The sequence below is a fragment of the Emydura macquarii genome, unplaced genomic scaffold (genome assembly GCF_026122565.2).
Source record: "Emydura macquarii macquarii isolate MOO-44397 ecotype Brisbane River unplaced genomic scaffold, CSIRO-AGI_Emac_v2 contig_2676, whole genome shotgun sequence".
Lineage (NCBI taxonomy): Eukaryota > Metazoa > Chordata > Testudines > Chelidae > Emydura > Emydura macquarii.
In genome coordinates, this window is record NW_027132813.1 from 16,781,473 (window position 1) to 16,791,781 (window position 10,309).

Here is a 10,309-nt window from a genome sequence, read left to right on the forward strand (position 1 = left end):
TGAGACCGTTGCTCCTTGTTCGGTCATCTGCCACCACCGAGAACAGCCTAGCCCCATCCTCCCTGGAACCCCCTTTCAGGTAGTTAAAGGCCGCTATCAAATCCCCCCTCATTCTTCTCTTTTGCAGACTAAACAAGCCCAGTTCCCTCAGCCTCTCCTCATAAGTCCTGTGCTCCAGCCCCCTAATCATTTTGGTTGCCCTCCGCTGCACTCTCTCCAACTTGTCCACATCCTTTTTGTAGTGGGGGGCCCAAAACTGGACACAATATTCTAAATGCGGCCTCACCAATGCCGAATAGAGGGGAATAATCACTTCCCGTGACCTGCTGGCAATGCTCCTACTAATGCAGCCCAATATGCCATTAGCCTTCTTGACAACCAGGGCACACTCAAGCTCTTAAATCTGATCTTTGCAGTTCAGTTATGCCATTAGGGTACAGCCCTGAGCAAGGGGCAGTCTGGAGCTACCCCAGGGCAGCATCCAGGAGGCACAATAGCTACCATAGTTGCTTGATAGGTAATGGACTTTTGCCTGTTGCATCATCCCTCATAAAATGTGCTTTCTTCTCCATTGCTGGTCACTGCCAGTTCTGCTGGCTGGTGCAGAAGGATGGAAACTGTTAGCACCTCTAGGGTTGTTTAAGAGGTGAGTGCAAGGGAAGGAAGGCTTCTTGTGCCCTCCATCTTAAGCCTCCATGCAAGAGCAAGTCAAAATCTGACCCTTAGCATGAACATATCAAGTAGGTTTTTAGCAATAATACAAATGAATGTTTTTTCATATGTTCCTGTTGTTCAAATGCTGGTCACTTCTCCAAATGTCTTCTGATAACATTATCCTGTCTGAAGAAGCTGCTTCACGGCATTGACATTGCACAGAGGGATGAGATGGAAGCCCACAGAGATTTGGAACACTTTTGTCAGTTTTCACAACCCTCATCTCTTAGATTTCATAATTGCCTCAAGGCAACAAGGGGCCCGATGTCACTTGTACTATGTCAGTAGTTGTGATGGGAGACTGGCAAAATATTGGAAAGAATACAATCTTGAATTTAAAGAAACACATGCAGGTGGTATAAGAAAGGTACACTTGTAGTTACTGGCAGAAGAACTCCTTAAACTATTAGAACAGGTCAGCTTTTCAAATACTCTTTTCAACAGCAATGGCCAAAATGTTTGATCCTGGGTCTAAAAATAAACTGCTAAATCCATGTGTGTCACCTTTGTGTTATTTATTATGATTTATTATTTGTATTACCATCGCACCTAAGAATCAGGACCCAACTGTACTAGAACCTGCACAAACACAGAACAAAAGGTGGTCCCTGTCCTAAGAAGCTTACAATCTAAATATGACAAGAGATAACAGATGGATACAGACAGATGGATGAATGCAAGGCAACAATGAGAGAATACTGATCTGCGTGGTAAGCAGTGGTCTCTGCACCTCAGTGGCCTAACTGTTGTCAAGTGTTTTGCAGGCATCTTGGTAAAGAAGAGTTTTAAGGAGAGATTTGAAGGAGGACTTGTTTGTAAGAGATTTGCAAGAACTTCACATCTCAAAGAAAATCAAGCCCCTTATGTATGTGCCTAAGTATATTGCCTTTTGTTCACTCTTGTAACAAGAGTTGCTATTATTAAAAATAATTTCTGTATCTCAATGCAGCTGCAGCAGTTCCTTGTACACTTCGCGTGGCTTGACCTAACTCTGCTTTCAGAACCTACTATAAATGCATGATGCTGATATTCTGCATAGTTATAGAATCATAGAAGTGTAGGACTGGAAGGGACCTTAGGAGGTCTTCTAGTCCAGTCCCCTGTACTCAAGGAAGGACTAAGTATTATCTAGACCATCCTTGACAAGTGCTTGCTTGTCTAAACTGCTCTTAATTTCCAATGTGAGAGATTCCACAATCTCCCTAAGTAATTTATTCCAGTGCTTAACCACCCTGACAGTTAGAAAGTTTTTCTTAATGTCCAGTCTACACCGCCCTTTGCTTCTTGTCCTATCCTCTGAGGTTAAAGGGAACAATTTTCTCCCCGCTCCTTGTAACAGCCTTTTATGTTGAAAACTGTTATGTTCCCCCTCAATCTTCTCTTCTCCAGACTAAACAAATCCAATTTTTTCAATCTTACATCATAGGTCATGTTTTCTAAACCTTTTTGTTACACTTCTCTGGACTTTCTCCAGTTTGTCCACATCTTTCCTGAAATGTGGCGCCCAAAACTGGACACAAAACTGAAGTCAAGACCTAATCAGCATGTAGTAGAGAGGAAGAATTACTTCTCATGTCTTGCTTACAACACCCCTGCTAATACATCCCAGAATGATGCTTGCTTTTTTTGCAACAGTGTGACACTGTTGACTCATATTTAGTTTGTGATCCACTACAACCCCAGATTCCTTTCTGCAGTACTCTGTCGTAGGAAGTTGTTTCCCATTTTGTATATGTGCATCTGATTGTTCTGTCCTAAGTGGAGCACTTTGCATTTGTCCTTATTGAATTTCACCCTATTTACTTCAAACCATTTTTCCAGTTTGAATTTTAATCCTATCGTCCAAAGCACTTGCAACACCTCCCACCTTGGTATCGTCTGAAAACGTTATAAGTGTACTCTGTATGCCATTATCTAAATAATTGATGAAGATATTGAGCAGAATCAGACCCAGAACTGATCCCTACAAGTCCCCATTCGATATGCCCTTCCAGCTTGATTATGAATCACTGATAACTACTCTCTGGGAATGGTTTCCCAACCAGTTATGCACCCACTTTATAGTAGCTCAATGCATGACAATATATTAGTATGGTTAACAGAGTTGGGAAAATAGTTCTTCTGACATACTGTATAAACAGGTCGGCCAACCCCCCCTAAAGCTGAACTTTGAAATGTGAAACCTGCTCCATTCTTGAAGGAGTGTTTGTTTTGCAATAATAATTGTTTATCATTTCTGAAAACTGCAGATTTGTAAATATTGGTTCAGAGCCTCAGATTGCGCAAATCACTCTAAATCTAAGTCTTTGTTTTTCCAAGCTCTGATCATCACCCTTGTTGGGTTCCTTCTTTGTTCCCATAACAATTATCCTTAGCAATTCACTGTGTCATCATTCCCTCTATATAACTGAAAGAAGAATGATGATTTCTGAAGAAACAAAAGCTTCGCTTTTTGGAAGAAGTACTAGAATTTTTTTTTTTAAGTTTTGAGATATGGAAGCAACATGACCAGTGAGTGTCCTGAAAAGGTTAGACATGTGCTAATAAAACAAATTCACATATAGGGTTAAATTCTGGCTTTTGGTGCCTCTTAAGTGGGGGTGGGGAGTAGGTGCATGCAGAGCTGTAGTTTCAAAGTCATGATGCGCTGAGGTTTTCTCCCTGTGCAGGCTAGACATAGGTAAAAAGCCTCGAGGGATTGATGTAATTGTGCTGAACAACTCCTTACACCCACTGCAGAATATTGGGGGTGCATTAACTCTGACTGTGCCTGCTTCCCAGCACCAACAGGAGAGTACGGCTATATTCTAGCGGTGTCCCCAGTGTAATAGCAGGTGTCACTTTGGAGGCACATAGCAGCTCTTAACACACCAGCCAGCCCTTCTGTTTCAGGAACAGCAGTGGCAGTGTCCTGCTCATGTTCTGTCCTGGTGCAGTGAGGGAGGTTCAAAGGGTGGGGAAGAAGTTTCCTTTTTCATAGAATCATAGAATCTTAGAGTTGGAAGGGACCTCAGGAGGTCATCTAATCCAACCCCCTGCTCAAAGCAGGACTAACCTCAGCTAAATCATCCCAGCCAGGGCTTTGTCAAGCTGCAGCTTAAAAACCTCTAAAGATGGAGATTCATCCACCTCCCTAGGTAACCCATTCTAGTGCTTCACCACTCTCCTAGAGAAAAACTTTTTCCTAATATCCAACTTAGACCTCCCCCACTGCAACTTGAGATCATTGCTCCTTGTTCTATCATCTACTACCATTGAGAACAGCCTAACTCCATCCTCCCTGGAACCCCCTTTCAGGTAGTTAAAGGCCACCATCAAATTCCCCCTCATTCTTCTCTTTTGCAAACTAAACAAGTCTAGTTCCCTCAGCCTCTCCTAATAAGTCTTGTGCTCCAGCCCCCTAATCATTTTTGTTGCCCTGCGCTGGACTCTCTCCAACTTCTCCACATCCTTTTTGTAGTGGGGAGCCCAAAACTGGACACAATACTCCAAATGCGGCCTCACCAATGCCAAATAGAGGGGAATAATCGCTTCCTTTGATCTGCTGGCAATGATCCTACTAATGCAGCCCAATATACTATTAGCCTTCTTGACAACCAGGGCACACTGCTGATTCATATCCAGCTTCTTATTCACTGTTACCCTCAGGTCCTTTTCTGCAGAACTGCTGCCTAGCTCGTCGGTCCCCAGTCTGTAGTTGTGCATGGGATTCTTCCAGCCTAAGTGAAGGACTCTGCACTTGTCTTTGTTGAACCTCATCAGATTTCTTTTGGTCAAATCCTCCAGTTTGTGTAGGTCATTCTGTATCCTATCCCTACCTTCCAGGGTATCTACCACTCCCCCAGCTTAGTGTCATCCGCAAACTTGCTGAGGGTGCAATCTACCCCATCCTCCAGATCATTAATGAAGATGTTGAACAAAACCGGCCCCAGGACCGACCCCTGAGCCACTCCGCTTATGACCGGCTGCCAGCTAGATATAGAGTCACTGATCACTACCCATTGATCCTGATGATCTAGCCAACACTCTATCCATTTTATAGTCCATTCATCCAACCTATACTTCTTTAACTTGCTGATAAGGAATACGGTGAGAGACCGTATCAAAAGTTTTGCTAAAGACAAGGTATATCACGTCTACCACTTTTCCCACATCCAGAGAGCCAGTCACCTCTTCATAGAAGGCAATGAGGTTGGTCAGGCATGACTTGCCCTTGGTGAATCCTTGTTGACTGTTCCTGATCACCTTCCTCTCTTCCAAGTGCCTTAAAATGGATTCCTTGAGGACCTGCTCCATGATTTTTCCAGGGATTGAGGTGAGGCTGACCAGTCTGTAGTTCCCTGGATCCTCTTTCTTCCCTTTCTTGAAGATGGGCACTATATTTGCCTTTTTCCAATCATCAGGACCTCCCCCAATTGCCAATAGCTTTCAAAGATAATAGCCAATGGCTCTAATCACATCAGCCAACTCCCTCAGCACCCTCAGATACATTGCATCTGGCCCCATAGACTTGTGTATGTCCAATCTTTCTAAATAGTCCTGAACCTGTTCCTTCAGCACTGAGGGATGTTCACCTCCTCCCCATTCTGTGCCGCCCAGTGCAGTAGTCTGGGAGCTGACCTTGTCTGTGAAGACAGAGGCAAAAAAGGCATTGAGTACCTCAGCTTTCTCCACATCCTCTGTCATTAGGTTGCCTCCCCCATTCTGCAAGGGACCCACACTTTCCCTGATCTTCCTCTTGTTGGTAACAGAGCTGTAGAAACCCTTCTTGTTCCCTTTCACATCCCTTGCTAGCTGCAACTCCAACTGCGCATTGGCCTTCCTGGTTTCATTCCTGCGTGCTCGAGCAGTATTTTTGTAATCCTCCCTGGTCATCTGACCAAGCTTCCACTTCTTGTAAGCTTCTTTTTTGTGTTTAAGCTCACCAAAGACTTCTTTGTTAAGCCACGCTGGATGACTACCATATTTGCTATTCTTTCTGCACCTCGGGATGGTTGTTCCTGCACCCTCAATAAGATTTCTTTAAAATACAGCCAGCACTCTTGGATTCCTTTCCCCCTTATATTAGCCTCCCAGGGGATCCTGCCCATCAGCTCCCTGAGGGAGCCAAAGTCTGCTTTTCTGAAGTCCATGGTCTGTATCCTGCTGTTCTCCTTTCTTCCTTTTGTCAGGATCCTGAACTCTACCATCTCATGGTCACTGCTGCCCACTTCTACTTCCCCTACCAAATTTTCCCTGTTTGTGAACAGCAGGTCAAGAGGAACACAGCCCCTAGTTGGTTGCTCCAGCACTTGCAGCAGGAAGTTGTCCTCAACACTCTCCAAAAACTTCCTGGATTCTCTGTATTCTGACGTATTGCTCTTCCAGCAGATGTCAGGGTGATTGAAGTCACCCATGAGAACCAGGTCCTGTGAACTGGAAACTTTCCCTAGTTGACTGAAGAAAGCCTCATCTACCTTGTCCTCCGGGTCTGGTGGTCTATAACAGACATCCACCACAACATCACCCTTATTGTTCTTGCTTCTAACCCAGAGACTCTGAACTGGCTTATCTCCAGTTTCATACTGGAGCTCACAGCAATCATAGTGATCTCTTACATAGAGTGCGACTCCTTCACCCTTTCGCCCCTGCCTGTCCTTCCTGAACAGTTTATACCCATCCATGACAGTGCTCCAGTCATGTGAGTTACCCCACCAAGTCTCGGTTATTCCAATCATATCATAGTTTCTTGACTGTGCCAGGACTTCCAATTCCTCCTGCTTGTTTCCCAGACTTCTTGTGTTTGTGTATAGCCACTTGAGATAACTGGCTGATTGCCCTACTTTCTCAGTGAAATTCAGGAGGCCTCCCCTGTTGCACCCTCCTCCTTCCGCTTCCTCTTGTGACCCCCCAAAGAAAGAGAACGTTATGCCCACCATGCAAATAAAGGTAAGAAATCGTTTTCAGACTCTCTGCACAGGTACTATGGTGGAGAATGATTTGGAAGACTCATCTGATGGAATGAATCAGAAGGAGACCCTGTTGATCAGAAGGCATGGGATGCATTGTCCTAGGGATGGGGGTTCCATAGCCACCACTCCCAAGAGGAAGAGAAGGGTGGTGGTGGTTGGGGACTTCCTCCTAAGGGGGACAGAGTCATCCATCTGCCATCTGAACCGGGAAACTAGAGAAGTGTGCTGCTTGCCTGGAGCTAGGCGTCAGGATGTGATGGAGAGACTGTCGAGACTTAGCAAGCCCTCAGATCGCTACCCCTTCCTACTTCTCCATGTGGGCACCAATGACACTGCCAAGAACGACCTTGAGCAGATCACTGCGGACTATGTGGGAAGAAGGATAAAGGAGTTTGAGGCGCAAGTGGTGTTCTCGTCCATCCTCCCTATTGAAGGAAAACGCCCACGTAGGGATCGTCGCATTGCGGACGTAAATGCATGGTTATGGAGGTGGTGTCAGAGAAAGGGCTTTGGATTCTTCGATCATGGGATGTTGTTCCAGGAAGAAGAATAACTAGGGCTACGGCTACACTGATGGTGGCAAAGTCGCCACCATCATATCGATTGCTTTGGATCGACTGAGCGGTCAGTGAAGACCCGCTCAGTCGATCCAGAAATCGACCTACTAAGACCACCTTCGCAAGTGGCATAGCGCTGCATCGACAGGAACGTGGTTCCCGTCAGCACAGTGCAGTGAAGACGGCACGCAGAAGAGGAGCCCAAAAGTCGATGGGAGTTATGCAAGTTTTTTGCGTAGCTTGCGTAACTCCCGTCGACTGCCACCGAATCCTGGAGGTAAGTGTAGACAGGGTCTAGGAAGAGACAGGATTCACCTAACGAAGAAAGGGAAGAGTATCTTTGCAGACAGGCTGGCTAACCTAGTAAGGAGGGCTTTAAACTAGGTTCAATGGGGAACGGGGACCTAAGCCCTGCCCAGTCTGCTCATATAGGACAAAGCAGAATATTGCACCTACTTAAACTGTGCTGAAAATATTTTCCAATCCCAAGTATCTTATAAAATCAGCATGCCCTCTTTCTAAGCTCCTATTTTGTTTTTCAAGATTATTTATTAACATAGGTTATATAGGTTAAGACCTACTGTTTTGGTTTGTAAAGTCAAAAAGAACTGCTGTAACCCAAACTGGAAAAGAGGAGATGACAGAGTTGCTTTTGAACTCCTTGAACAATGCTAGCCTAGCAAAAGAAAAGCATTGTGATATGACACTAACCAGAGCTTCTTCTGCAGCTTAATACAAGGTACCATATGGCATGAGGCTTGTTGATATGGATATGTAGTAAGCCAGGGCGTGAATGTACAGTGCACTAGTATGATGCACACTATGCTACCATGTGGACCCTGCTCCCGTGCACTAGACATTCCACAGAACAATATGTCAAAGCATTCTACAGAAATTCTAGGGCATGTGGGCAGGCTCCATGCGGTGACTTATTGTGTGGCAACCTAGTATGTAGATTAACACTCTAGTTTGCCGTGCACTAACTGACCATGTAGAAAGCTCATAGAAAATAGTTTACAAAGTGTTCATGCACCAGTGTTTAAATATATCAATGGATACTCATTTTTAAAAGCATAATTTGAAGTTCATTCAGTTGTTAGATATGTTTAAGCAATCATTTCCCCTCTCTATTACTAAGCATCTCAAAGAAGAGATAGGCTAAACTGACGAAATATGAGTATCATGTAACAATATCATCATGTATCGTGTAACTTAAATGAAAGGATATGTTAGTTTCTTACCTGCTTGACTTACCTCTGAAATTGTGGACATCACCATCTTCAAAACTGTTAATCTTGTACATATGAACACTGAAAGCATTTTTTTCCTAGAGAACATCACATCATCTGACTCCTCTGCTTGCCCAACATTAATTTCATTCTTCAAAGTACTGCCCTCCAAACATCATGATTCTTGAAATGTTTTGCAAACGTGGCAGGCTCCCACTAGGTCAGAATTCCCACTAAAAAGGAAGACATTTGTGGTATGTCCGAAAGTTAATGACTTGGATATAATAACTAGAGCTGTGTAGAGGATGAAAGTTCTGTTTCATGAAGGATTTTGAGATTTCAAAATTTGGCTTTGTTCCAAATCAGAGCTCAAAACCCAAAATTGTGGAATTCTTCATGAAGGAAAATTCAGAAAAAAAATGTGTTTGGAGTCATTTGAAAATTTTGTTTTCACAAAATCATTTCATTTTGATTTAGACTTTTTTTTTAAATTGTATTCTATTATACAATTTCCAGTGCAAAGGTTCTATGTCTTACTAAGGGTTTTTCAAGTTGTCCAAGTTCACTCCACTGAAGTGCACTCAGGATGACTCTTTCCTTGGAAAGTTTTATTTTTGTGGTGGCATCAAAGCATCTAGACATGGAAACCTCTTGTCTCCATGTTTATAGAAATGGGAGATTGCTTAGAAAGTCTTGTGAGCCTGTTCAAAGTAAACATCCTTTCACAGACCACAGCTGCATTTGTGATGGCACTCATTCTGCAGTGTGAAAGCCAGAAATTTGTCTCATTCATTGTTTCCTACCAGTGGACTCAAGAGCAATCCAGGCTCATTTATATACCATATTCAAACCTAAGAAAGAGTTTGGGTTAGAGGTGAAATAAACGATGAAAGATAATAACCTTTCAGTGTTCTGTATGACATATTTAGTTGTATAGTCTAAAGGAATCTCTGTGCTAGGCAACTATATCTCAAAAGTACTGTATTGTTTTCTTCCAGAAATTAGACTATCCTAAAAATGCAAATTTTACAATTCAGACCCAATCAGTTTTAACCTCCTCTGTTAATATGGATTGCAAAAACCAAAACAGCCCACCATTTCAGATTATTTTTTTGTTTCTTATATTTGGCTATAAAACTCTACAGATAAAAAAAATCTACAGGTTTCAACTCACGTTCTTTGTATTTCGATCAGGAGATTTCCTCCCTCAACCTACAGAGACAAGAAGAAGATCTGTAAATAAAAGAACAACAGAAAGCTGTGTGATAATACAATACATATATGAATTACCTTCTGAATAAATGCTATATCACTTTATGAACATGAATCTATGCTAGAGGGCATTCAAGTAATAAAAGCATGTTAATGAAACTGTTAAAATGTACCCCGTTACAGTGCATCTCCAGCGGATGTGCAGATGAGGAAGAACTAGTCATAGAAAATATTATCACAGTGGTTCGCAACCCGTGGGCTACAGGGCTTTTCAGAGTGGCCCGCAGCTCCTCTCCCACTGGCTGCAGAAGAAAGACGCTGCCTAAGTACCCAGGTGGAGCGCATTGCCAGAGCAGGCTCCTTGCTGCAGCCAAGGGGACAGGAGATCAGCGCTCCTCTCCTTTTGGCTGTAGTAGGGAACACAGCAAAGTATTCTGCCTGGAACCCCAAGCTCTGGGGTCCCTGCTGGAGCCAGAAGGAGAGGAGCACTGATCTCCCATCCCCTTGGCTGCAGAAGACAGCTGCTACCTAGGGACCCAGGTGGAACCACAGTTTCTCTGCTGCAGCCAGAGGGACGGGAGATCCTCCTTACTGAACTCCTTCCCTCTGGCTGCAGTGAGGGGGAAGGAGGCTGCTGGTGGAGACT